At 37.8% G+C, this 9,085-nt stretch overlaps 1 protein-coding gene across 1 annotated transcript in view; it reads right to left on the bottom strand.

Moving 5' to 3' along the window:
* Positions 1-1,417, bottom strand: part of LOC149250022 (vacuolar protein sorting-associated protein 22 homolog 1-like) — a 117,086-nt gene extending 115,669 nt beyond the window's left edge. The window contains exon 1 of the mRNA XM_089458897.1: positions 1,241-1,417. The gene's annotated coding sequence lies outside the window, so the exon portion shown is untranslated. The remainder of the gene's footprint in view (positions 1-1,240) is intronic.
* Positions 1,418-9,085: the final 7,668 nt, after the last annotated feature.

Genomic DNA, 9,085 nt, shown 5'->3' on the forward strand with positions numbered 1-9,085 from the left:
CAAAAGTTGGCATAGTCCTGGGGTTACTGTGTTCTGACTCTTGTTCCTTCAGCGCTTATTGCATTGCCATCCACCTTTCCTACAAAATTTACTCGCTTGAAAAGGGCAAAAATCATTGTTTTTGAGTTAAGAGGCTTTAACCCACGTAAGAAGTATTTGCACAAGTTAGTTCTTCTTCATTCACAGTGACAATGATTTGAAATTTGTCCTACATGTAACACAAAGCATTACACAAAAAGACAAATTAATTGCACCAAGAGAAGCAAGACGCATTGTACAGCCCCATATAAGGAAAATCCGTAATGTCTGTGCCTCACGCGGACATGACACATGAAATATATTGACCCAATATAATATTTTTAAGAAATTAAAAAACAGCAGTGAGTATGATGAGGTATGTAACATAAACACTCAGCGTAGATGCATCTTAAACTCGGGATCTTTTAAGCAGCAAGATATTTGTATCTCAATTTCTTTTTGATCCCCCTCTATGCGCGGGCTGGTATATAACACAAAGAGTTACATAAAAACAAACATGAAGTAATGGGGATCTTCCCCAACCTGCCCTGACTTCTCTCTGTGCACCATTCCATGTAGTTGGCAATCATCATTAACATTTTAGTGTCATTTGTGCAATCTTTTGGTCAATATATTCGTCTAGCTGAACTATCCAAATGTGGGCCTTTTTGCTGAATTCAGGATTAAAGTGTGGTAGACTGTAGTTGTATTTCGCGTTTGAGACAATTATCCTCCTTGTCCTATTGCCCTTGTTTGAAGTTTCTGCTATTTATCCTTCTGCTCTGGATTCCTTTACCCTACACCTGTTTAGAGTTCGTGTTCGAATTCAAATTCTAGGTTAACGAAATTCCAATAAAATTCGGCAGTGCAAAATGATATGACAAAATTCCGCAGTATGTTCCGAAAACTACAAGTATCACAATACAGTCCCAAAAAGGCATGAATACTATGTGAAAAATCCAGCCATTTTTAGCCATAATTTGTACAGAGATACGGTGCAAGTCACATAAAAAATTGCATATTTATTAGTTATTCTGGCAATCTGAGGTTTAATAATAATATGGGTCATAACATCAGCCAAAACCGATGCCAAAATGATCCAAGAAACATGAATACGGCTTTAAATGCCCTGTTCTAAAGGGATGCTTGTGCAAAACATTTAACTCCAGCACTGACCTCTTCCTAAGAATTTAAAATATATTCTGGCAATTCTTCTACTCACCTTAAAGAAGACAGAAAGATGGCAATGCAAAATCCGAGAACACCTTTGAGATCTCTGGTTGTTGTTCGGCTTCAGTTTTTCAAATCTTCAACCCACTCAATACACATCCACCAGCAAGCTTTCGCCAGGGCTCACAAGATTGCTGGTATCTTCAAGCGATTTCAGGCACGCAAGCAGCAATTTAAAGGCAAGCGATTCCGTGAGTTGTGCAAGCAGCAATTCCTTCGTTGCTTGGGCAGGCAGCAGATTTAGCAAATCAGTATAATTCCCTTGTGGCAGCATTAAAATTCAGGCCTGAGACAACATCGAGAAAATAGTGAACACTGCGATCTCCTTAATGAAAACGATTTTTTTATAAATTTTGTTTTAATGCCTTTTTAACCACTTTCATCTTCCATATACTGGAATTTTCTTATTACGTTTAAAGATTTACTATATATTGTATGGTAGTGTAGGGAAAATGTGCCGCCCGGCTATGGTCAAATTTTATGAATCACTCTACATTTTAGTTCATTTTGGAGGTTTTGAATGAGTGAATTGGGTTGAATAAATTATTACAAGGACATTTAGAAAATGGATTAATAGGACTATTTATTTTGAAATAAAAAAATTATTTAATTACGAATGATTAAAATAAATAATTTATTTAATTACGAATAATTTATTTAATTACGAATGATTATTAGATAGATGATAAGGATTTAATCTCTACATATTTTAGAATTTGTTTAATAATATTTATAAAGAAAGAAGGTATTTGAATATTTATGAGGCTAAAGATAGTCTATGGGACAGATTGCTTTTTTGTATGGTTGATGTATTTGGTTATTTCCCTGTGAAGCCTCACAATAAACGCTCCTAGCTTCTCGACAAACCCCTCGCTAAATAGATTATCCCAAGAGCTAGATGTCAGAATATCTGCATAACTTTCTATGTTGTCTTTTAAGGCTTCGCATTCTAAAATGAAATGCTTTTCTGTTTCCACTTTTTCAGAAGAACAAAAAATACATACTCTTTCCTCCCGCACTTCTTTTGGCCTTTTCCAGTGCCTTGTTTCACAACGGAGTTGATGAGAATTAGTCTTTAACTAAGTTATAAGAATTTTGTCTCTCCAATAAATATTGGCCTCTATGTACACTTTTGTTGATGATTGTGAGTGGGATTAAACACTTCAATATAGTACTTTTTCTTTCTCCCTAGCTCCTTATCCCAAATATGCATGTGGAACTTATCCATAATAAAAGCTTTTATCTCTTTAATGTTCATGGGACACGTGTTCAAGCAAATACCCCATTTACTAAACCATTTATTATTTTGATGCATCCAAGTCTTCTTTTACACAGTATGTCATTAAAGAGAACCTCAGGTCATCTACCCTCTTCCATTTGCTCAATTTTTTAAAAACCTTATGACTCGCACCATAACAATTGCTTCAATAGGACTTGCCCATGTTTCACTTAATAAGATAGCATAAGGAACTGTACTTTTAATTTTGGATTTGTTTGTAATCAAACGCTTCTGGATTTTCTCAATTTGTTTCCGCTGCTTGTTGGATGTATTGTTGGCCCACAATTCACAACCATAGAGAATCATCGGAATCACTAGAAGCCCAAAAAGAGTTTGAGTGGTTTTCTAATCCCATAACTCTACCTCTCTACACCTATTTTGAAAAGCATAAAATGCTTTCCAACCCCCCAAAGTTATTTTCTTTCTACAGTCATCCTAGCGTACATTTTTGTTGAAGTCAATTCTGAGGTATTTTTAATCCACAACTTCTTCCAGAATGTTGCCTTCAAAGAACTTATGATCGTTATGTTTTCTTTTTTAAAGAAAACTACTACTTTCATTTTGCTAATATTGACTTGCATCCCCACCCTTCTACAAAAATGCTCAAGGGATAGTACGTGCTCTTACAAACCAAAAAGGTTGAGTTTTTTTTTAAATAGCTATACCATTTTAATTGAATAAACTAATTAAAAAAAGTACTGTTATATGAACATATCTTCAAATATAAGTTATGGTTGTTGTTTTTTATGAGTATGTCCTACAACTACTTTTGTTTGGCTAAGAGCTCGTCTCCTAAGGATGTAAGTAACTACCCAAGACTCAGAGTCATATGGCAAGAGTGAAATCTTACCCCCTTACTGACCACTAGCAAGTAATTACATGTGGCATGGTTTTCCTTAAATAACAGTGATGAGTCAATCTACATTAGCGGATAGCAACCAATGATCCATCTTAACCTCGGATCTATCAAGCCTAGATCCATCTTAACCCTAAATCTATCAAGTGTCGAGAGGGATCAAATCTCTTGAGGTGCAAACCTCTTTTTTTAATACAAAACTCGAGGAAAGGTTTGCACCTCGAGAGTTTTGATCCCTCTCAACGCTTGATAGCTCTGGGCTTAAGATGGATCTACGTTGGCTTCAGTCGTACGTGGTCATACAAAATTTGTTGAACATCTAATTATTCTGATTATTTTAAATATTTTAAATATGTCTAAGATTAATTTGGCCAATTTAATTTTAAATTTGCTTAATTACCTCAATTTGTTGAGATGAGAGAGACTCTTAATAACTTAATGATGAAATAAAAAATTTTGAATACAAAGTGACAATGTAACAATGTTGAATGATAGAAAATATGAATAATAAGAATGTAGTCAATTACAAACAATCTTCATTGTGATCAATCTCAAACTGTTTTCTTCTACTATTCTTATTGTCACACCTATTAGTTTTGTCATCTTTTCATATCAAATATATGAAAAGGGCACTTGAAATCATAAACCATTCAAATATTTAACTCGAGTTATTGTAGTAAACATACCTTGTCTCTCTTGCTCTCCAATATTAATAGTAGCTTTCTCCAAAGTCAATCATTGTGACTTATGGAGTGTTAAACCCCAAATAATTTTCAATGGTAGTTGTTTTCTATTACCTCATTTGAATGCAAAGTGATTAACAATGTTGAATGATGGAAAATAAGTTGTTTTCTATTACCTCATTAGAATGCAAAGTGATTAACAATGTTGAATGATGGAAAATGGGAATAATAAGAAATAAGTCAATTACAAATATTTTATAATTCCAGGAAGCAATCATTTTGGGTAAGTGAACATTTTATTTAGGATGAAAATTCAAGTATTATATTTATGGTTGAATTATTGTAACATAGAAGTCAATGCACGTCATCAATAATTTTTATGTGCTTACACTTAAATCAATGCACAATAATAATCTAATTACTTTGAAATTAATGTACATCATACATCTAGTTGCATCAAATCAGAAATCAATGTCTACATTGAAATCAATGCATATAGTGCAAACAATCTAATAGGATTAGAAATCAACATTTATACTGAAATCGATGCATCTAGTGCAAGCAATCAAATAGGATTAGAAATCAATATATACATTGAAACCAATGCATCTAGTGCAATAAATCAAATATAAGTAGAAACCAACATCTACATTGAAATCAATGCATCTAGTGCAAGTTATCAAATAGGATTAGAAATCGACATCTACATTGAAATCAATGCATCTAATGCAAGCAATCAAATAGGATTAGAAATCAACGACTACACTAATCAATACATTTATTTTAGTGAAAACACATAATATTCATGAATTTCTAGGTCTAACTTCTATGTATGTATTTGTCTCTATGTGTCTCTTTTTTCTTCCCTCTCTTTCCACCTTCCATCTCTGTGTCTATCTCCCTTCATCTCTCCTTCTCTCTCCCCCATCTCTCTCTCTCCACCTTTCTTTCCCTCTCTCTATCTCTCTCTTCTTCTCCCTCTCCCCCTGCCATCTATATCGATACCTCCATCCATCTCTCCTTATTTGTCTCTCTATCTCACCCCCTTAAACACATCTCTCTCTCTCTCTCTCTCACACCCCCTCCATCTATATATCTATCTCCCTCTATCTCTCCTTCTTTATCTCTCTATATTAGCCCACAAACATACACACTCTCTCTCTCCCCCCATATCGATCTCTCTTCCTCCCTCCCTCTCTTTGTCTCTCTCTTCTTCCCTCTCTACTCCCTCCATCTATATCTCTATATCCCATTATCCCTCCTTTGTCTCTCTATCTCACACCCCGAACATACTCTCTCTCTCTCTCTCTCTCCATATATATCTCTCTTCCCCCCTCCCTATCTTTGCCTCTCTCTTTTTCCTTGTTGATTTGGGGTAGCAGCGGGTGTGCTCTAGCCATGAAATTAGGTGGAGAGGTTCCAACACATGAGATCTCTAATACCCAGAAAGGGTTTGGGCAGATTTTAAACAGATCAGGAGATATTAAAATAAATAATATTTTTAATGGAGTCCCTAAGTCTAAACTTAGGGAAAATAAAATATTAATGTGTATTAATATGAATTTGTGTTAGAATGGTCCAAAAGACATGGATCAAGCCAGATCTAATCTTAGCCACTGATTAGGGACTTAATCTCGGCCATTGAGATGTCAACAGAAAAAAGTATAAGAGGAGGCTTGAGGGGCACTTGGAGAACACACTGAGGGAGACCAGTCAGTTCAATTTTTGGAGCGGCGTTTGCTGAGAAATTGAACCAAGTGGTCTGGAGAGCAGATAGGAGGCAGCAAGTACAGAACAGAGAGACGGGAGATCAACGCAGAAGAGGCAGACGCAGAGCCAGAGGAAGCCACGCAGAGGCAGCAGAGACTGCGCAGAGCCATAAGGGCCTGCGTCATCCACGCAAAGGCTGCAGGAGTGACGCAGAAGCCCAAAGAGGTTGCGCAGAGCCTCAATAGGCTAACGCAGAGGGTTTCAGGCTGTAGCATAGGTCAATAGGGCCTACATTGGGTTTAGGAAAGTGCTAGAAGTTTGTTTATTTGTGGGTAAGCCAGTTTGGCACCCTGTTATACAAGAAAATTACTGAATAATAAAATCCTCCCTTGCTGCACCAGTTTTCCCACATTGGGTTTTTCCGAGGACATTAATCCAAAATAACTGTGTCAACGTGTGCATATTTTTGTTTCTGTATTATGATGTGATATCTGCACGAGTATTTATTTTAATATTTGTTGAGGTAATTTCAAGAATAACTTATGATGAAATAAGTAGGAAAAGTAAATTAGTTGCTGCAGTGATAGATTTTTCACATGGTATCGGAGCAAGTAATCAGAGATAGAAAGGGAAAATCAGTTATGCGTCGAGAACACAATGCAGAGGCATCCACCTCAGGGGACTCATGCGGATTTTTAGAAGATTGCATAAGAGAGAGAGATTTCGATTTCTCTATGTTGGCTTCCAGGTTGGAAGAAGAAGTGGTGTGCATGACTAGTGTTGCATCATCAAAAGTATGGTATATAGATAGTGGAGCCTTGTGGAATATGACGGGAATCAAGGAGTGTTTCTCAAAATATTGAGAAGAGAAGATGAACTTTCAGATCACCATGGGGAACAAGGCAAAGTGTACTCCAGTAGGAAAGGGTACCATAGTTTTTTAGACATAATCGGGAGAGCGATTATGTGCCACAAATGTGCTACATGTGCCAGGATTGAGGATGAACTTACTTTCTGTGTCTCAACTACAAGGCAAGGGCTATGACTTCTACTTCATCAAGGAAAAGGTATACGTCAAACACCCGAGCTAGAAAAAGAAAGTACAGATCAGGATCAAAATTAATCAGTTATATAGATTACAACTAGAATCTACAATGGCACTAATAGGTATTCACGGGGACAAAGATTTGAATAAACTATGGAACAGAAGGATGGGTCACTTGCACCATGGAGCTCTGATAATTATTAGGAGCACTGTAACAAGAGTTCTGGATCTGAGTACGGAACAAGATGATGTATGCAGGGGATGCGCTCTAGGAAAGTATGCCAAGGCGACATTTCCTAGGAGCAACCACAGGGCCAAGAGTGTACTAGGATTGATACACTCAGATATCTGCGGACCTGTGTCCATAAAAGCTCTTAGCGGTGCCGAGTATTTCCTTACCTTCATTGATGACCACTCAAGGAAAACTTGGATCTATTTTTTAAAAAACCAAGGATGAGGTTTTATGTCGATTCAAGGAGTTCAAGGTTCTCGTGGAGAATCTGACAGGGAAGAAAATAAAAGTCTTACACTCAGATAATGGTGGAGAATATGTCGATCGGGACTTCATTGATTATTGCACTAAGGAGGGCATCATAAGAGAGTGGACAGCTCCCTACAATCGGGAGCGGAAAGGAAAAACAAGACTAATATAGAAGCAACTAGGGCCATGTTGTATGATCAAGATATGCCAAAATTCGTGTGGGCAGAATCATGCAACACAACTGTCTACATTCAGAACAGGACTCCTCATCGGGCATTCGGCAAGATTACTCCAGAGAAAGTCTTCACTAGGAAGATACCTGAAGTCGGTCATTTCCGGATATTTGGGAGTTTGGCATATTATTGCATACCCAAAGAAAAGAGGAAGAAGCTGGATCAAGCTGCAAAAAAGGGGTATCTGGTAGGATATAGCGAGAATGCTAAGGCATACAAGATCTATCTTCCAGGGAGCAGGAAGGTAGTAGTACGATGAGATGTAAAGTTCATGGAGGACAAAGCTTTCAGAAGATCTCATGAAATGCCTTCCAAGGAGTAGTTGAAAGAGGATCTGTTGGTCATGCCTCTTCAACCAATGAAAGTGAAGAATCCTTCCTCAGATCAGGAAGATTCTCAGGATGAGAAAGAGGAGCAAACAGAAGCCCCTGTTGGTAGAGGAAGAACCAACAGGGAACTTTGTCAGATTCTGCGTGATGTAGAGAACTTCATCGGAGAGCCAAGGAACAGTAAAAGGGAGCGAAAACAGCCAGACGGGTATCAGGTGTTAGTAGCTCAGGATGGAGAGCCTGCCAACTTCAAGGAGTCAGCTCAACATCAAGTCTGGCTAGATGTGATGGTGGAGGAGTATAACTCCATAATGGTAAACGATGTCTCGGAGGTGGTGTCAAGGCCTCAAGGCAGATATGTGGTAGGTTTAAGATGGATCTACAAGATCAAATATGTTGCGGACGACAGTATTGAAAAATACAAGGCCAGGTTTGTGGCTAAGGGGTATGCTCAAAAGGAAGGGATTGATTATGAGGAAAACTTCGCCCCAGTAGCCAGGTATACATCTATTAGGACCATGATATCTCTTGCAGTCTAGATGGGATGGGAGATCCATAAGATGGATGTTAAGACAACATTTTTGAACAGGGTAATAGAAAAAGAAGCATACATTGAACAACCAGAGGGCTTTGAAACTCATGAGAAGAAGTCTCATGTATGCAAACTGAAGAAAGCCTTGTATGGGCTGAAGCAGGCACCAAGAGCATGGTAAGGACGAATAGATGGCAACTTGCAAAAGATGGGGTTTGTTAAGAGTGACGCGAATCTGAATCTCTACTATCTGGTCGTAGAAAGCGAGACACTTATCTTAGTATTATATGTGAATGATCTCTTCCTGACATGATCACCCAGACTCATTGAAGAATGCAAGAAGAATCTAGCCACAGAGTTCGATATGAAGGATTTGGGACGAATGTGCTATTTTCTAGGGTTGGAAGTTTGGCAGCATAAAGGAGAAATCTTCTTTGGGCAAGGAAGGTATGCTACAAAAGTTTTGAAAAGGTTCGAGATGGGAAACTGTAGACCTATGGCTACGCCATTGATCCCCAATTGGAAGAAGATTGATGCATTATAAGACAAGGATGTCAATCCCACCCTATACCGACAACTCATAGGATCCCTGATGTATCTAGTCAATACCAGGCCAGATATTTGCTACGTCACGTTCTCAAGTATTTACAGGGAATAGTTGATTATGGGCTCTTGTACAACAAGGGGAA

This window comes from Pinus tabuliformis, chromosome 7, assembly GCF_031772625.1.
Source record: "Pinus tabuliformis cultivar Carrire ecotype Pingquan chromosome 7, CPIR1, whole genome shotgun sequence".
Taxonomy (NCBI): Eukaryota; Viridiplantae; Streptophyta; class Pinopsida; order Pinales; family Pinaceae; genus Pinus; species Pinus tabuliformis.